The 19,931-nt window shown below is 39.4% G+C and overlaps 1 protein-coding gene across 4 annotated transcripts in view; it reads left to right on the top strand.

The window, feature by feature from the left end:
* Positions 1–19,931, top strand: part of LOC134336513 (alpha-1,6-mannosylglycoprotein 6-beta-N-acetylglucosaminyltransferase B) — a 930,404-nt gene that overhangs the window by 702,106 nt on the left and 208,367 nt on the right. The gene's annotated exons all lie outside the window — the stretch shown is intronic.

Consider the following 19,931-nt stretch of genomic DNA (forward strand, 5'->3'; position numbering starts at 1 on the left):
TACAGCATGCCACAGAGGTGTAGTGGTTACTGTGACAATATTGCAGCTTAAGGCGTTCCAGAGTTTGAAATTCAATTCTGCCAATATCTGTAAAGAGTTTATACTTTCTCTATGTGAACTGCATGGGTTTCCTCCGGGTGCTCTGGTTTCCTCCCAAAGCCCAAAGACGGTCCAGTTAGCGACATCCGTAAGGAGTTTATACTTTCTCTATTTTCTCTATATGAACTGCATGGGTTTCCTTCGGATGCTCTGAGTTATCCCACAGCCCAAAGATGTACCAGTCAGTAGATTAATTGATCATTGTAAATTGTCCTGTGATTAAGCTGGTATTAAATAGGTAGGTTTCCAGGCTGGAAGAGCCTATTCTGTGCTGTGCCTCTAAACAAAAATAAATAAATAAATACACTGGACTTTATGGTGATCATTAAACCAAAATGATCAGAATCAAATTTATTATCATAGACATACTATAAATCATGAAATTTGCTGTTTGTGGCAGCAGCATAGTACAATAAAAAATATTATAATTACAATAAGAATCTATTTAAAAAAGTACAAAAAGAGAGAAAAACAGTGGTTTCATGTACCATTCAGATATATGATTGTGGAGAGGAAGAAACTGTTCCTGGAATATTGAGTGTGCATCTTCAAGCTCCTGTTCCTCCACATTGATGGTAATGATAAAAAAAACAGTTGGTCCCGAATGGTGAGGAGCTCTTCATGATGGATGCTGCCTTCTTCAGTTATTCCCTTTTAGAGTCAGAGAAGAACATCACAGAAACAGGCCTTTCGGCCCATCTAGTCCATGCCAAAAAAAATTAAACTGCCTACTCCCATCGACCTAAAGCAGGACATCAGCCCTCCATACCCCTATAATCCATGTATCTATTCAAACTTCTCTTAAACATTGAAATCGCACTCACATGCACCACTTGCACTGGCAGCTCATTCCACACTCTCACAGCCCTCTGAATGAAGAAACTAGCTGTCATATGCCCCTTAAACTGTTCACCTTTTACCCTTAACCCATGACCTCTGGTTGTAGTCCACCCATCCTCAGTGGAAAAAGCCTGCCTTTATTTACCCGATCTATAGCTGTCATAGTTTTGTACATCTCTATCAAATCTCCTCTCAGTCTTCTACATTCTAAAGAATACAGTTCTAACCTAGTCAGTCTTTCCTTATAACTCAGGTCCTCCAGATCTGGCAACATCCTTGTGAATTTTATTTGTACTCTGTCAACCTTGTTTACATCTTTCCTGTAGGTAGGTGGCCGAAACTGCACACAATACTCCAAATTAGGCCTCACCATCATCTTATACAACTTCAGCATAACATCCCATCTCCTGTACTCAATACATTCATTTATGAAGGCCGATGTGCCAAAAGCTTTCCTTACGATTCTATCTACCTGTGATGCCAAGTTCAATTAATTATGGAGCAGTATTTCCAGATTATGTTGTTCTACCACACTCCTCAGTGCCCTACAGTTGACTGTGTAAAACCCACCCTGGTTGCTCCCACTGAAGTGCAAAACCTCACACTTTTCTGCATAATATTCCATCTTCCATTTTTTGCCCATTTTTTTCAGCTATTGCAGATCCCTCTGCAAGCCATGATAGCCTTCCTCTCTGTCCACTACACCCCCAATCTTGGTGTCATCTGCAAATTTGCTGATCCAGTTGACCACATTATCATCCGGGTAATTGATATAGAAGACAAACAACAAAGGACCCAGCACCAATCCCTGTGGCACACCACTACTCACAGACCTCCAGTCAGAGAGACAACCGTCTTCTACCACTCTCTGGCTTCTCCCACAAGGCCAACTTCCAAACCAATTTACTACCTCACCTTGAATGCTGTGACTGAACCTTTTTCACCAACCTCCCATGCAGGACATTGTCAAATGCCTTGCTGAAGTCTATGTAGACAACATCCACTGCCTTGCCTTCATCTACTTTTCTGGTAACTTCCTCAAAAAATTCTATAAGAATGATTAGACATGACCCACCATGCTGCCTATCCATAATCAATCTATATCTATCCAAATATAGCCAGTCCCTTAGAATACCTTCTAATAACTTGGAAGTTGGAACAGCTTCTTTCCAACTGTGATAAGACTGCTGAACGGATCCTGACCCAGATCTGGGCCGTACCCTCCAAATATCCGGACCTGCCTCTCATTTTTTTTTTTGCACTACCTTACTTTCCCTTTTCTATTTTCTATTTATGATAAGTAATATAAATTTTTAATATTTACTATCGATTTGTACTCCAGGGAGCGTGAAGCACAGAATCAAATATCGCTGTGATGATTGTACGCTCTAGTATCAATTGTTTGGCAACAATAAAGTAAAGTAACTTTCCCACAACTAATGTAAGGTTCACCAGCCTATAATTCTTGATTTATGTTTAGAGCCTTTTTTAAACAGTGGAACCAAACTGGCTATCCACCAATCCTCTGGTACTACTCCTGTTGTTAAGCATGATTTAAATATTTCTGCTAGGTCCCCAGCAATTTCTGCGTTTCCCTCCCATAGTGCCTGAGGGAACACCTTATTAGGCCCTGGGGACTTATCCACCCTGATTTGCCTCAGGAAAGCAAACACCTCCTCCTCTGTGATCTGGACAGGGTCCAAGAAGTTGATGCTACTTTGCCTCATTTCTATAGACTCTCTGTCCATCTCCTGAGTAACCACTGATGTAAACAGTTTATTTCAGATCTCCACCATCTATTTTGGCTCCACATATGGATTACCATTCCGTCCCTTGCAATCCCTGCTGGTAACCTATTTGTAGAATCCCTTAGGATTCTTCTTCATGTTGTCTACTAGAGCAACTTCATGCCTTCTTTTAGTCCTCTTGATTTTTTTCTTAAGTATTCTCCATGAGCCCCTTATTCGTATCTACCTGCCCATACCTGCTATGCACCTCATTTTTTCTCTTAACCAGGGCCAGGGCCTCAATATCTCTAGAAAACCACGGATCCCTACACTTGTTACCTTTGACAAGCACAAACAAGCTTTGTAGAACATAGAACAGTACAGCACATTACAGGCCCTTCAGCCCACAATGTTGTGCCGACCCTCAAACACTGCCTCCCATATAACCCCCCACGACTCTTAAACTCTATCCCTCGTCTTATGAAAGCTAACACCCCATAAGCTTTCTTAACTACCCTATCTACCTGTGAGGCAACTTTCAGATATCTGTGGACATGTACCCCCAGATCCCTCTGCTCCTCCACACTACCAAGTATCCTGCCATTTACTTTGTACTCTGCCTTGGAGTTTGTCCTTCCAAAGTGTACCACCTCACACTTCTCCGGGTTTAACTCCATCTGCCGCTTCTCAGCCCACTTCTGCATCCTATCAATGTCTCTCTGCAATCTTCGACAATCCTCTACACTATCTACAACACCACCAACCTTTGTGTCATCTGCAAACTTGCCAACTCACCCTTCTACCCCCACATCCAGGTCATTAATAAAAATCACGAAAAGTAGAGGTCCCAGAACAGATCCTTGTGGGACACCACTGAATGTACTCCCTCCAATCTGAATGTACTCCCTCCACCACGACCCTCTGCCTTCTGCAGGCAAGCCAAAATTTTGTACTCTCAAAATTTTACTTTTGAAGGCCTCCCATTTACCAAGTGCACTTTTGCCAGAAGGTCCCAAAACACTCCTGCGAGATCATTTCTGACACCATCAAAACTGGCCTTATTCCAATTCAGAATTTCAACTCATGGACCAGACCTATCTTTTTGCATATTTACTTTGAAATGAATGGCATTGTGGCACTAGATGCAAAGCGTTCCCCTACACAAACTTCTGTCACCTGCCCTGTCTCATTCCCTAATAGCAGATCCAGTATCGCATTCTCTCTCATTGAGTCTTCTACGTACTGATGAAACAAACTTCCTGGAACACATCTGAAAAACTCTATCCCATCTAGATCTTTTACAATATGGGATTCGCAGTCAACATGTGGAAAGTAAAAATCACCTATTATAACTACCTTATGTTTCTTATAACAGTCTGCAATCTCTTTACAAATTTGTTCCTCTAAATCCCTCCGACTGTTGGGTGGGTCTGTAATATAGCCCTATTAACATGATTATACCTTCCTTATTTCTCAGTTCCACCCATAACACCTCACTAGACGGGTTCTCCAGTCTGGCCTGATGGAGCACTGCTGTGACATTTTCCCTGACTAGTAAAACCACCCTTCCTCCTTTAATCCCTCCCGCTCTGTCATATTTAAAACAACAAAAGCCTAGAATATTGAACTGCCAGCCCCTGCCCCTCCTGCAACTAATTCTCACTAATGGCTACAATATTATAATTCCAGGTGTTCTTCCATGCCCTGAGATCATCTGCCTTTCTAATGATACTTCTCGCATTGAAATATATGCAGCTCAGGACACTAGTCGCACCATGTTTAACCTTTTGATTCCTAACTTCATCTGAAGTCTTACCAATATCTGTCTCCACAACCTCTCCACAAACTGTTCTGGCCCTCTGGTTCCCATCCCCCTGCAACTCTAATTTAAACTCCACCATGCAGCATTAGCAAACCTTCTCGCTCAAATATTAGTTTTCTTCTAGGTCAGTGCAAACTATCCCTTCTGTACAGGTCCCACCTTCCCTGAAAGAGAGCCCAATGATCCAAAAATCTCATGCTATCCTTCCTACACCAACTCCTTAGTCACGTGTTAAACTGTATGATCTTCCCTGTCCTGGCCTCCTTAGCACATGGCACAGGTAGCAACACTGAGATCACAACCCTGGAGGTCATGAGGTCATGCCCTTTAACTTAGCCCCTAGCTCCCCTATAACCACAGTGCGCCTCTTTTCACCCCTTTCCTTCGGAGTCACAGAGTTAGACTTAGTGTCAGAGACCTGACCGCTGCGACCTCTGGCGGGTCATTTCCCTTCCAACAGTATCCAAAGTGATATACTTGTTGTTGAGGGGGGTGGCCACAGGGATACTCTGCACTGACTCCTTAACCACTTTTCCCCTACCTGACTGTCACCTAGTTTCCTGTATCCTGCGCCTTGGGTGTAACTACCCCTCTATATGTCCTGACTGTCTCCCATTCAGCCTCCCAAATGAATGGGACTTCATCCAATTCCAGCTCCAACTCTTTAATGTGGAGTGCTAGGAGCTGCAGCTGGATGCATTTCTTGCAGTTGTTGTCATCAGGGACACTGGAGAACTCCGTGCCTTCCTGCGTCCCTCAACAGCAGCATTCAACTACCCTGCCTGGCATCTCTACTGTCCTAGCTGAGCAAATGTGAAGAAGGAAGAGGGAAAAAAAGTCTACCTACAGTTTTTTCCTTATATTTTGTGCTTTCGCTGACTGAAGCCTCGAAGAGCTAAGGAGCTAAAGCCTCAAAATCATCACACTGTCCATGCCCCTGCCTTTTTTAATCTGTTCCTGCTAATCAATCCCAAATGCCAATTGGCTGCTGGTCAGAGCTGCGAAAACACTGCCGCGAATTGCTGCCTTTTTCCACTCCATTCACAAACCTGAATGAAATCCCCTCCTTTCAAGCTTCTGATCTGCTAGATCGCTGGTCAAAGCTCCAAGAAAAAACTGCTATGAAATGCTGCCTTCTTCTACTCAGACAATGGACCTGAATGAAATTCCCTCCGCTCAAATTTCTGATCTCTCAGTCGGTCACTGGTCAACGCTCCACAAAAAATCTGTCGTGAGCTGCTGCCTTTTTCTACTTGAATGGCGGACCTGAGTGAAAATCCCTCCTCTGAAGCTTCTGATCTCCCGATTGGTTGCTGGTCAAAGCTGAAGATCATCTCAATGGTAAGGAGGCTAGTGCCTTAATGGAGCTAGCTGAGCTCAGCAGCTATCTTCAGTGGATCAGTTGCTCCATACTGGATGAGAACGCTCTCCACAGTACATTTGTAGAAATTTGTTAGAGTCTTTGGCGACATACCAAATCTCCTCAAATTCCAAATGAAATATAGCTGCCTGTCTTACCTCTTTGTAATTGCATCAGTGCAAAGATAGATCTTCTGAGTTGTTGACAGCCAAGACTTGAAGCTGCTCACCCTTTTCACTACTAACCGCTTGATGATAACTGCTGTGCGTTGAAGACACCAATCAAATCTTGGTCTTACTGATGCTGAGCACAAGAATGCACCACTCAGCCAGCCAATATGTGGCAAAAATAATTTTTAAAAATATTTGTGCCATATACCAATTCATCAATGCAAATCAGTGATTGGAATCCAGTTCATGATTAATAAATTACTTTAAATTTTCATTGGATGCAAAATGGAAGCGTGTTTGAAGCAAGATGTATGAAGATGAGTATGATATCCAAAATGGTGCTTCTTTAATTAAGATTTTAAATACAAGTGCCAGGAGATAGCCTCTAGTTACAAAATTACTCTAAAATTCAAAATTGTTACAAGACTGCACAATGCCTAAAATGGCTTATTCTGTTTTCCTTTTCAACTCCATTGTTTTTCAACCATATAGGTATTGATTTTCCCAGGAATCTTTATGCCGATGGAATATATAAAAAAATTACTTCCCGCCCATATCCTTGGTTCATTAGCTTCTTTATGCATACATAGAAATGAATTTGTTTAAATGCTTCTCACCAACCTTCTCATTATAGAAACCAATATATAGATGATAATTCAGTTCAATGATACATGTCATTGCCAGTTCTTCAGATGGAGCTGTTCGCTTTAATTCCAATTTTCTGCCCTTTTTCTAAATCATATATTGCTTCAAACACTTAACCAATTCTTCTTTAAAATGGATAAATTCCATTTCAAGAGCCATGGTAAAGTACTTGAAATGAACATTTTAAAACCTCGTGAAGTGATTATTTCAGAAAGTCCAAGCAACTCTGATTGCTAAGCAAGATGATAGTGATGGAATTCATTACCACAGGCGGCTGTGGAGGTCAAGTCATTGGGTATGTTTAAAGCAGAGTTTGATAGGCTCTTGATTAGTCAGTGTGTCAAAGGTTATGGGGAGAAGGCAGAAAAATGGGATTGAGAGGGAAAATAAAACAGCCAAGATTGAATAGCATAGCACACACGATGGGCCAAATGGGGTCCTATCTCTTATGGTCTTAAAGGGACTACCTTCTATGTTGCGTAAATACTCTAATTTTATAATTTTCAATTTTGCCCTTTGTGATTACTTGTTCCTCCCCTTCCTTGTTGTGGAGTTACCAGTAGAAATATCTTGTTACTATTTACTCATTAGTTACTGACTTAAAGCCTAAATAATATGGCTTTGGAGGGTTAAAAGGCCCACCCTTTACATTCCCTACTCCTGTCCAAGGCAATAAATCAAATTTTCAATTATCTTGTCATAATTCCAAACTTTCATTGTCATTATAAATTACAGTTTATTTCTTTGTATATCAATCTATTTCACACCAATGTATCTGTAAAATCTCCTTTCTGTGCATTTGCTTTCTTGTGGCTCTATACATTTTTGGAAGATCCATATATAAAATATTCACTACAGTTTTTATTAATATGATCTTATGCCTGAAGATAATAGTTTTTAATGTAACATGTCTTTTTCAAGTCCACTGCATATTTTCGTACTTCCTCCTAGATGAGAAAGATTGGGGGAATGACTACCCAAAGCTGTGATGTGATTGACAGCCTTTGCTGACTTACTGTTTTTTTCAAAGATGTGTTGCCTCAGCTATACATCTTCACATTCCAGTCACTCTATCTGGTAGCTTTTGTAAACTTTCCATTATTATTTTGTTGCTCTGTTTCTTCCACAGTTTACAAAGGTCCTATTTTCTTGTTTCCGTCTTTCTCCATAGAAAACAAGACTAAATGCTAGTTAGACATATTCACTTTTCCTTCAATCTCAAATGTAACTCCATCTATTTTAAGTGGTCTTGATTTTCTCCTCATATGCATTCCAAGAGCCTCTTCCTCTTTCCGTATACTCTATATCATCTCCCAGGCTTCCTCTGTATTCCTTCTTCACGTTCCTGATCTCCTTTCTATATTTTTGTTTTTCAGTGTTTTTCCTGCAATTGAGAAGGATGCTTATATTTTATTACATCTTGTTAAAAAGTGGTTTCAAAATCTACGTGTATGGGACATAACTTATTGATGCTCAGTGTGCTCAGTAAATACAGTAACATTGAACACTTACAAAACAATTAGCAATAATAAAAGTAAATGTATCTCAGATCATCATATGTCCTTTGGTGTCAAAGATGCTATCAAAAGGCATCTTTTGTTCTTCTTTAGGACAGATAAGATCAAATTTTATTCGGAATGAACGATCACAGATTGCACAGTTGTTCCTGAAAATGTTGAGTTAGGAAACCTAATTTTCCAAGTAAGACTTCCTTAACTGCCATGTCCAGAGCAGAAAGGCTCACAGAACTTGGAGGAGCCTTATTTACAAACTTCCTGAGGAGTTAACAGCTGCTGTCGACAGGAAGCTGCCAGTGTAAATAATTCTTCTCATCATTTCCATATTTCCTCATTCTGCCAGTCAGTAAATGTTCAGACGACAGGGAGGGGGTCTGGCCCCTGCACATGTAGCACGCAGGCCAGCCGGTGTGTGGACATGCCCTGGATTCCCAGGTACGGGTAAATAGCCCCACTGCCTTGTGGGCAGCCTAGGGAGAGACAAAGGAATGGGAGTAAACCCAGACAACAAATCCAGAGAGGAGCCCCTGAGGTGGCTGAATGCCACCGAACATCCTTCTGGCAGCTCCTGCAGCCAAGCTGGTGCCAAACGTATTGCTTCATAAGCTTTCCTCCGGAGAGGTAGGAGAGGGGGATCTTGACGATTGGGCATCTCAGGATCTCCATATCTTCCACTCAGGGTTGTGATTGGTGATAATCATCACCCATTGTCCTTTGAGACAGACGAATGGTAACTAACCAAATGTTCAAAATGAATAATATACTGTTATACATTAATCAGGTTTAAAATATTTCTGCCACCTTCAAATCACATAGATTCTTAAATGGAAGTAAATCAATAGTTACTTTCTGTTAACCACTACTTTAAAGGATTAATTGTAATGTTTATTGGTAAAGAGTACCATGTATTATCTTAGAGCAGTGGTCCCCAACCGACAGGCCGCAAAGCATGTGCTACCAGGCCGCGAGGACACGCTATGAGTCAGCTGCACCTTTCTTCATTCCCTGTCACGCACTGTTGACCTTGAACTTAGGGTTGCCAACTGTCCCGTATTTGCCGGGACATCCCGTATATTGTGCTAAATTGGTTTGTCCAGTATTTCCCCCACTAAGGTAGAGCATTCCTATGAAACCTTTCGTGCCAAAATGGCGTGAAGCGAAGAAGCAATTACCATTAATTTATATGGGAAAATTTTTGAGAGTTCCCAGACCCAAAAAATAACCTAACAAATCATACCAAGTAACAAATAAAACCAAAAATAAATAACACTAACATATAGTAAAAGCTGGCATGTTATGATAAATACACAGCCTATATAAAGTAGAAATAATGTATGTACAGTATAGTCAGGAAGATGAAGGCAAACCCGATTTGTGGGGGAAAAAATTGGCACGCACGCGCATGCAGACATCGCATGTGCACAGGTGCCCGCGCAAGGCTTCATGGTCATGGTAGTCTTTCTTGGGGTAAAGTGTCCAGGGATTTGACTGCTACTTTTGTCCCTTATTTGGGAGTGAGAAAGTTGGCAACCCTAACTGTAAAAGACATGTTGAGGTGAGTTTAACCCTACCTGAACACCACCCCCCCCCGGGTCAGCCAGTCCGCACAATATTGTCAATATTAAACCGGTCCACGGTGCAAAAAAGGTTGGGGACCCCTGACTTAGAGTACCACAAATGGTTCTCAGTAGAGTATTTAAAACTACTAATGGTTTCATTTTGATGATTTCTCATTTTGATGCCAAAAGTAACTGCTCAGAGTAAAAACAATTCTGATCTGATGTTCTTCCATGAGATCTTGTGTTCATTCTCAGCAGTATTTAAAATTTACGAAGGAGTGTTTGTAGACTTCAGTTTTCTGCAGATTCATTATTATTTCTGTGCTATAAAAATCAATTTTAATTCCAGAGTGAACAAATGAACATATATACAGTACGTTTGAAGAATCAGGTTGAAATTCTTCTCAATTTCTCACTTGTAAATATTTATTAATATTAATCAGATCTGGTTATTGCTTCTGCTGAAGGTAGAATGTACTTAGAGCTGATAAAACTGTAACTTAAGTGAAAAGAAATGAGATTTCACCTTCCCCCCCATCCCCATGAACACCAAGGAATGATACTAAATGCTGAACTGCTAATGACGTCCATATCCAAGGAGTAAATAAGATTGAAGACAACAAATCTTCCTCTTTCACCACAGTTCTTATATTTTTATGCATATTCATATTTACTATAAATTGCAATACACATTGACATATTAAACATTTCTAATGATTTTGCAAATACAACGGAAATGTAAATTCAATAGACAAAAGGACAATAAAACCAAAGAACCATATGGACATAAAGCAGGTATGACAGGTTAAGTATGAAGGATTTCACAAGCTAATTGATGAAATCCAATGACCGGTTTAAGTTGTGAAAGGTAGTACCATAGATTTTATTTATAACTGCCATAGATTTAACTAACTCAACATATGCCTCTGATTGACAATCTCATGTTAACACAAGGTAAATTATGGTGCATTTTGCTTGACTATTTCTGCATGAATAATATATTAGCATTGTATTGATCCAAATAGCTACAGAATATTATCATTTAAGAATATATGCATCAAAAATATCATTCGTTCATCTCTTTCATGTTTTGATACAGGATTCTGCTTGGCATAGCTTTGGTAATAATTTAGTTTCAATGTATGTCATATCTAATTGCCACAGACAAATTGAATTAAGGTCTACATAAATACTTTGTTTCAGTATTCAGTATTCAATGTAGAACAGACTGATGTGCTCGAACATGTCAGGGTTATGAAAGAGGATACGCTGGAACTTTTGAAAAACACTTGGATAAAAAAGTCTCCAGGGCCAGTTGGGATATACCCAAGATTGCGATGGGAAGAAGGAAAGAGATTGCTGCACCATTGGCGATGATCTTTGCATTCTCACTGACCACAGAAGTACCAGAAATTTGGAGGGTGGTAAATGTTATTCCTTTGAGAAAGGTAATAAGGATAATCCTGCAAATTATAGACCAGTAAGTCTTACATCAGAGATGGGAAAACTATTGGAGAAGGTTCTTAGAGATAGGATTTATGAGCATTTAGAGAAGCATAGCCTGATTAAGGGGCAGATTGTTCCTCACAAACCTGATTGACGTTTTTGAGAAAGTGACAAAACAGATTGATGAAGGTAGAGCAGAAATAGATGGATTTTAGCGAGGAGTTCGACAAGTGTCTCCATGGTAAGCTCATCAAAAAGTGAGGAGGCATGGGATCCAGAGAAACTTGGCTGCATGGATTCAGAATTGGTTTGCCCACAGCAGGCTGAAGGTGGTAGTAGGTGGAGCACATTCTGCCTGGAGGTCGGTGATCAGTGGTCTTCTGCAGGGATCTGTTCTGTGACTCCTGCTCTTTGTAATATTCATAAATGACTTGGATGAGGAAGTGGAAGGGTGGGTTAGTAGGTGTGCAGATGACACAAAAATTGGTAGTGTGGTGGATAGTGCAGAAGATTGCTGTAGGTTACAGCAGGACATTGATATGACGCAGAGCTCGCCCGAGAAGTGGCAGAAGGAGTTCAATCTGGAGAAGTGTGAAGTGATACACTTTGGAGGGAAGGGTTAGATTGATCTTGGAGTATATTAAAAGGTCAGCACAGCATCATGAATTCATCAACCAAAGGCCTGTACTATTCTGTGTTCTCTTTTCAAAATAGAAAATTAGACTATCATGGCCAAGTACCAAAAATAAATACTAGTAGAATATTCATCTTCATATTCTTGATGGATAAAATGTAATTTGCATGTACTAGAGCAGAACACGTGGTGTACTGGGAGCAGCTCGGAAACTACATCTGTAGAAGGTATTAGATCTCTGAGGTGATAATGTGATACCTTTACCAGAACAATCCCTCAACTCCAAAGTTAAAATACAAGGCAAGATTATACAGACTAATAAAGGATACATCATTAATCTATTTCAATAATGTAGATTAATATCATTTTTAAATATTGGACCAAATAACACTAAATGAATATAGTAAGTATTGAACATCATCACACCACCTAATTTCTAAGTTAAGATCACCCCAAAAGAAGAGATATCATTTACAATTCACAATGTGACCACTAAAATGTATGAAAAGGATTACAGAAATGATTGTGTGCACTCTTATTTAAAATTGAAAATGCACAATAATTTTTTAATTAAAGAGAAAATGCCGATCATTAATTCTACATCCTTCTGATCCAAATATCGAATTTCAATCAACGAACTTGTTTATCATTATGAAGGTATAATGGCAAATCTAGAAGTTTAGGGCAGCAGGAGATTGTTTTCACCCTCCTTATCTAGTTACTAGTTGATGTTATGTTCTTTTACCGTTTCAAGTGGGAACAGATTAATTGAAAATCCTTCTAGAGAAAGCTAACCGTTTATTAGTATTCTTCCTCCATGCTGAGACTGAGCAGTAGAACAGTTGACCATAAGTTCACATGTCAGTTTTAAAGGCAGTTACTGACTCAGTGGAGATTTATAGCTTTAAGATTCAATTCCTAGGAAAGTCATGGACAATGAGTCTTGAAAACTCCTTTATATGAAGTTGTGATTACCACAGGGATTTATTGTGCTGTAGCAGCTGCTGACAATGCAATTTAATTCTTTAGAACTACTTTAAATTTTAAAATGGTAGGATAGATAGGTTGAGTCTGCACAGATCTGCCACTGGGGGATTGAGAAATCAGGAATGAAGATTTTACTTCTCTGCCTCTTGAGCAGGCCTCTCTGTTACATTTTCCAATAACATAGAGCACATGACAGTCTAACTATCATCAAGATTTTCATGTAGGTGAAAAATTGTTGCAGTTTTCCACTTTTTTTAAGAACAGAGGATGGCCCTACTGATTTGTAAGCCCAAATAAATTTAGCGTTTTCCTGGAAAGCCATGGTCTAGTCTTTGAAATTTGAATTGTCAGTATATGTACTCCTTGCTTTTGTAGATAGTGGTGTTATCCAAGTGTCCTCTGGATTCCTAGAACTATGTTTTACAGTAACCATAATATTGTTCATTGATTAAGCTTTAATTTTAAAATTTTATTTTTACCTTTTTTCTTCTTGCTACTCTCCTTACCCTAATTGGTTTCCAACAATATTTTCTGTTATTTTTACTACTGTATTTAAGTTCTTTTTCATATTTCCTTTTGATGCACCTCTATACATCCTATGGTTGCTTCTATAATTAGATATTTAAATGCTATAATTTAGCTCACTCCCAACTTAGATTTGTCAGCAAAAGAGAACTGAGAATCTGTTTTCCATACTTTACGCACATTAGCCATTGGCCATAAAAGGGAAGGCTAGCAAATTTCCTCACTCGGAATTTCCAATACCTGCAAAATTAGCTGCATGATAATAACCTAAAAGGATGAAGTTAAAATAAAAAAGTGGCCTCAGAAATTTTGAAATAATGAGGAAAAGATTAGTCTGTGTTCTTACTATTTATTGCTGCTGTCAATATGAGCACCTTCAGTGTGAATAGGTTTATAACATCTATGATGTAATTGTGGTCGAGAGTCTGCCAACAGTTATTATAAAGACACTTGAAGGTAAAATGGCCAGGCTAATAAAATGGTGGAGGGTATCACAATCCATGAAAACATATGCCAGAAACACGACCACATTTTCACAGAAGGAACAGAAGGAAGGAGAAAATTGGCCACAATGCAGGGAAGAGATAAAAAGGCAACACAGCTCCCATCTGCTAGGAGAATGAATACAATTGGCTTATAGCCATAGAATAAATTCATAAAATTAAAACCTTCTTTCAATATATTTAGATTACAACTGAAGATCCTTTTAGTATCCTGGTACTGCACTCTTTGTGACTGTCCAGTGAAATAATAGAAAAAACAAATGTATCTACCTAAATTAAATTAATGTATTAATACGAATATTGGGCACCATAAGATCACTGCATGACATTGCATAAGGTTTGTTTCCATAGACACAGCTGCAGAGCTGAATAATTATTCAAAATGTGGGAAATACCATTCATTTTAATGCAAGCCACCAGATGGTGATGTGCCACTGTCAGTGATCTTGACAGTACTGTTAGTTATATCTACTGGATATGAGGGTGCTATGGAGCACAAAGATGAGGGGTCATTATTGGGAAAAATTCTTTGTCTACTATATGTATATTGAAGAAAAAAACCAAATGAAATTCTAATTTATTTTCTCAGACGTCGTTACAAATTGATACACGTAACCAAGTTGCTCAGGATCGTTTAAGTTCAGTTGTATTCAAATCCCTACAAAGCTTTTGATTAAAAATACTAAATTTATATATCCACCTTATTAATTATCCCTCAATCAACTAGGTCTTCAGAATTTCCTTCATGAAAATTGTATTCAGAAAAGGTTATTTAGCCAAGAGGCAATAGAGTGATGACAAAGGGATGGCAATAGATTTACAGTAATGTGAATCAAAGAGCACTAGCTCTGAACTGTTTTATGTGGCTTGGTGCCCAAGAATGGTCACTTTCACAATGGCTGCTCCAGACTTCTGGAGGACAAGATTATAGCAATTTGGGAATGATTATTTTGAAAACATTTTAGAAGTTTTTTTTCACCATTTGTTTTATGTCTTTTGGTTCCTAGGTATCAACTTCCCTGGGGATTTCTCCTGGGCTCAACACATTAGTATTGTTCTTGGGTTATTATTGTCCTATGAACCAAGATACAGTGAAAAGGCTGTCTTGCATACTGTTTGCACAGATCAAATTATAACACATTTAGTGTATTGAGGTAGAAGAGGAAAAACAATAACGATGCAGAATAAAGTGTACAAGCTACTGAAAAAGTGCAGAGCAGATAAATGATAAAGTGCAAGACCATAATGAAGTAGATTGTGAGGTCAAGAGTCCAATTTAACGTACAAGAGGTCCATTCAAGTGTCTTATAATAGAGGGACTGAATCTGTCCTTGAGCCTGGTGGTAAGTGCTTGAAGTATTTTCTGCCTGATGGGAGTGAGAAGAGAGAATGTCTGGATGATTATTCTGGCTGCTTTACTGAGACAGCGAGAACTATAGACAGCGTCCATAGAGGGGAGTTTGATTCCTGTGATATGCCGACTTGTGTCCACAGCTATCTGCACTTCCTTGCAGCCATGTGCAGAGCTCTTGCCATCATGTTGACACAATCACAAAGAAGGTATGCCTTCTCAAGAGCTTGAGGAGTTTGAGAAGGCTTTTGAAATTGCTCCAGATGTATAATGGAGACCATTCTGACTGATGCATCATAGTCTTTATGGAGGCTCCAAAGCACAAGATGAGACAAGAAGCTGCAGAAGTTTGTAGACCCAGTCAATTCCATCATGACACAACCTTCCCCAACATCTTCAAGAGACAGATGTCACCATGGTTCAGATATGGCCCAGGTGTGGAGTGAGAGACTCTGAAGCAGGTCAATAGTTCACAGACTTTATGCGAACAGTGTTAAAAGGGAAAAGAAAATAATAAACGCTAGGCCAAACAGGGCTGTTAACTAAAACCGTCAAATGGAAAATGAAGCCTACACTGCGGCTGAAAAGAACAACTAAGAATAAAACGTCTACCGCTAGTCTTCAGAGTCAATTGACTCGACAGGCCAATTTCTCAGGCAATGCGGAATGCAAGCAGGCAACGAAGCATTGTTGTGTCCAAGCCTCGACAAATACTATGACGGAATGAATGGAGTTAAATACTATCACAATGAAATAATAATTCACTGACATGTGCATATTCACGAGTCCAATTGCCGTATCTACTGCGCTGCCAAATACATGGTTATGACAACAGTACCTCAAGGAGACATCATCCATCATTCAGAGACCTCACCATCCGGGACATGCCCTCTTCTGATCATTACTATCAGGGAGGAGGTACAGCAGCCTGAAGACCCATAGTCTATGATTCAGAAACAGCTTCTTCCCCTCCACTATCAGTTTCTGAACAGTTTATGAATGCTACCTTATTATTGTTGCTTTTGCATTATTTATTTGTTTTGTAATCTGTAGTAATTTTATGCCTTTGCACTGTACTGCTGTCACTAAGGAACAAACTTCAGAGAATATAATACAGTGATAATAAATCTAATCTAGATTCTGATGTCATTTTATTTCCATTAACCACAGTATCATAACCAAAAAAAATCTAACCAGTTCCCCTCTGTGCACAAATATTTCATTCAACTGTCAGTACCACTTATTATTTGCCAATTATAATAAGACTCTGGCCTCAATGATGGTTATATTACGGATATCATGGGGTAAATAGCACCCTTTCCACTTGTCCAAGGTGAGCTAAACTAAGATAAACTGGAACTGAAAACAGAAGTTTTCCTGGCCATAGTTGAAATCCTCGAAAGTTTTTTTAAAAACAATTAAGAGTCTCATTTGAGAAATTATCTTACCTCTTCTCTCCAAAATGTTGTTCAATTTTAAAATTTTAATTCAATTAGAGCTTTAATAATGAGATTAAATTGTAGGAGTCTTGATTCATTTAAATTCCACAATTGTACCAAACTTCTGGTTCGTACGGACTTTACAATATGCATATTTTGCTTATACTTTAATTTAATTAAGTTATATTCTGTCAATTTATTGTTCAAATTATATCACAGAATAAAATAAATATGTAATATGTTGGAACTTCTTACAATACCAGAATCATACTGTAAGACTGGGAATTAGGAAATATTAGCTTACAGCTCATTGAAATATCTTATTTAGTGGTTTTGAGTCAGGAAAGTGATTTGATCCACTCTTCTTATTGGTAGCATGATGTTCATGGGTTGTTTTAAAAGCTCTCATGCACTTTGTAGAAGGAAATCTCAGTCAGTCTGACCAACATTTGATGGCAGTCACAAAGTGTATTATGGATGAGTATTAGCTGTGTCTTCGATGTCTCAGAGGTGGTGCTATGGCACCACAAGGTTACTCACCGCCTCTCAGAGTAACCATGGAAATAAATGTAGCCTTGACACCAGTCCTCACAATTCTAGATAAATTAATATAGTGTTTGGGAAGATGTTAGAGTTAATTATTAAGGATGAGGTCTCAGGGTACTTGGAGGCACATAGTAAAATTGGCTACAGACAGCATGGTTTCCTCAGGGGAAAATCTTACCTGACAAATCTATTGGAATTTTTGAAGAAATAGCAAGCAGGGTAGACAAAGGCGAATCAGCTGATGCCGTGCACTTGGATTTTCAGAAGAAATTGACAAATTATCACACATGAGACACGAGACTCCTTAACAAGCTGCGAGCCCATGGTATTACAGGAAAGAAGCATGGATGAAGCAGTGGCTGATTGGCAGGAGGCAAAGGGTGGGAATAAAGGAAGCCTTTTCTGCTTGGCTGCTGATGACTAGTGGCAATCCACAGGGGCTGTTTCGGGAATGAATCTTTTTAGGTTATATGTCAATGACTTGGATGATGGAATTGATGGCTTTGTTTGCAGCCAATATGAAGATAGGTGGAGGGACAGGTAGTCTTGAGGAAGTAGAGAGTCTAAAGAAGGTTTCAGACAGATTAGGAGAATGGGCAAAGAAGTGGAAGATGGAATGCAGTGTTGGGAAGTGTATGGTCATACACTTTGGTAGAGGAAGTGAAAGGGTTAACTATTTCCTAAATGGAGAGAAAATACAAAAAAACTGAGATGCAAAGGGACATGGGAGTCCTTGAGCAGGATTCCCTAAAGGTTAATCTGCAGGTTGAGCCTGTGGTGAGGAAGACGAATGCAATGTTAGCATTCATTTCAAGAGGACTATAATATAAAAGCAAGGATATAATGTTGAGACTTTACTGATGAGGCCTCACTTGGGGTATTGTGAGCAGTTTTGGGCCCCTTACCTTAGAAAGGATGTGCTGAAACTGGAAAGGATTCAAAGGTGGTTTACAAAAATGATTCCAGCATTAAATGGCTTGTCATATGAAGAGCATTTAATGGCACTGGGCCTGTATTCACTGGAATTCAGAAGAATAGTGAAAGGCCTTGATAGAGTGGATGTGGAGAGGATAGTTCCTATGGTGGGAGTGTCTAAGTCCAGAGGACACAGCCTCAGAATTGAAAGGGAGCTGAAGAGGAATCTCTTTAGCCAGAGAGTGGTGAATCTGTGAAATTCTTTGCCTCAGGCAGCTCTGTAGGCCAATTCTTTGTGTACAGTCAGCCTTCCATATCCATGGGTTCCACATCCGCAGACTCAACCAACTGCAGGTTGAAAATATTCGAAAAAAAGAATTCCAGAAAGTTCCAAAAAGCAAAACTTGAATTTGCCGCGCACCGAGCACTACACTGAATCCACGTGAATGAAGTGATGTGTAGGCATATCCTGCTGTAGCCTCCCGCCATTTCACAGATCCTCAGTCTCTCTCCAGCATTTGTTGTTTAAGCATTGTTCACCTCGTGTCTCGTTCGTTCGCTACTTGTGTTGTGAGTGAGAGGAAGGAGTTTAAGGCTAGTAAGGGATGGCTGGCTAGCGATGTAAAGCGCTACAGCCTCAAGAACTTAAAGATCACGGGAGAATCGGCATCGGCTGATGCCGAGGCAGCATCAGCGTTCTTAGAAGAGCTACAATGGTTGCGTCTGTACTCAACGTGTACAGACTTTTTTTCTTGTCATTATTCCCTAAACAATACAGTATAACAACTATTTACATAGCATTTACATTGTATTAGGTATTATAAGTAATCTAGAGACGATTTAAAGTATACGGGAGGATGTGCGTAGGTTATATGCAAATACTATGCCATTTCATATAAGGAAATCGAGCATCCGCGGATTTTGGTATCCGCGGGGAGTCCTGGAACTAATCCCCCGCGGATACCGAGGAACGACTGTATATTTAAAGCAGAGGTTGATAGATTCTCGATTGGTCTGGGCATGAAGGGATATGGGGAGAAGGTAGGAGATTGGGGCTGAGGAAAATTGGATCAACCATGATGAAACGGCAGAACAGACCCAATGGGCCAAATGGCCTAATTCTGCTATTATATCTTATGGTCTAACATAGAACTTTTGCAAAGGTGAGTTTTCTATATTTTCATCATGTTCTGTAAATTATTTTGTTGAATTCCACAGTGTACCTTTTACAATTTATTTGTTCCCTGTGTTGATTCATTTACAGCTCTGCCTCATGTATGCTGGTTGATAATAAATGACCTAATGTAAAAGTAAAAATATATTGTGGCCACTTCTATTTGACAATACAAGCTATGTGTATATTCCCAACAGTAAATTCTAGGTCCCTCATAACATTGCAAATAAAATACAACTCCCACTGAGTGCAAATATCACAGTAAATGAAGTGTGTGAGAGAAACCAGTGCCTCTGTACCTGCAATATCTAGACACACTCAGCACTGCAATATCTTTAGCTGCATCTGTATACACATGCTGACTGTTGAGTTTTATGTCAATGAAGAATCATGATTGATTAATCCATTTTATTTGATTAGCTGTCTCTAAGTCTCTGAAGAATAATCAATAACAGTTGAGTAACAACTTGCGTTCTCATTGGTGAGGCTTCAGAAGTTCCCTCCTTGGATAATTTATTGATCACCTTCCTCCTGGGGCTTTGTGCAGATGAGGCCCAGAGCATGCAACGGATACTTAATGCCATAATCTGTTTGTGTTTTAGAGATTACACACAAAAAGACAAATGTTTTTTTTTCCTGGAAATCAGAAATCTCTGACTAAAAATTCAGCCC

The sequence above is a fragment of the Mobula hypostoma genome, chromosome 22 (genome assembly GCF_963921235.1).
Source record: "Mobula hypostoma chromosome 22, sMobHyp1.1, whole genome shotgun sequence".
Classification (NCBI taxonomy): domain Eukaryota; kingdom Metazoa; phylum Chordata; class Chondrichthyes; order Myliobatiformes; family Myliobatidae; genus Mobula; species Mobula hypostoma.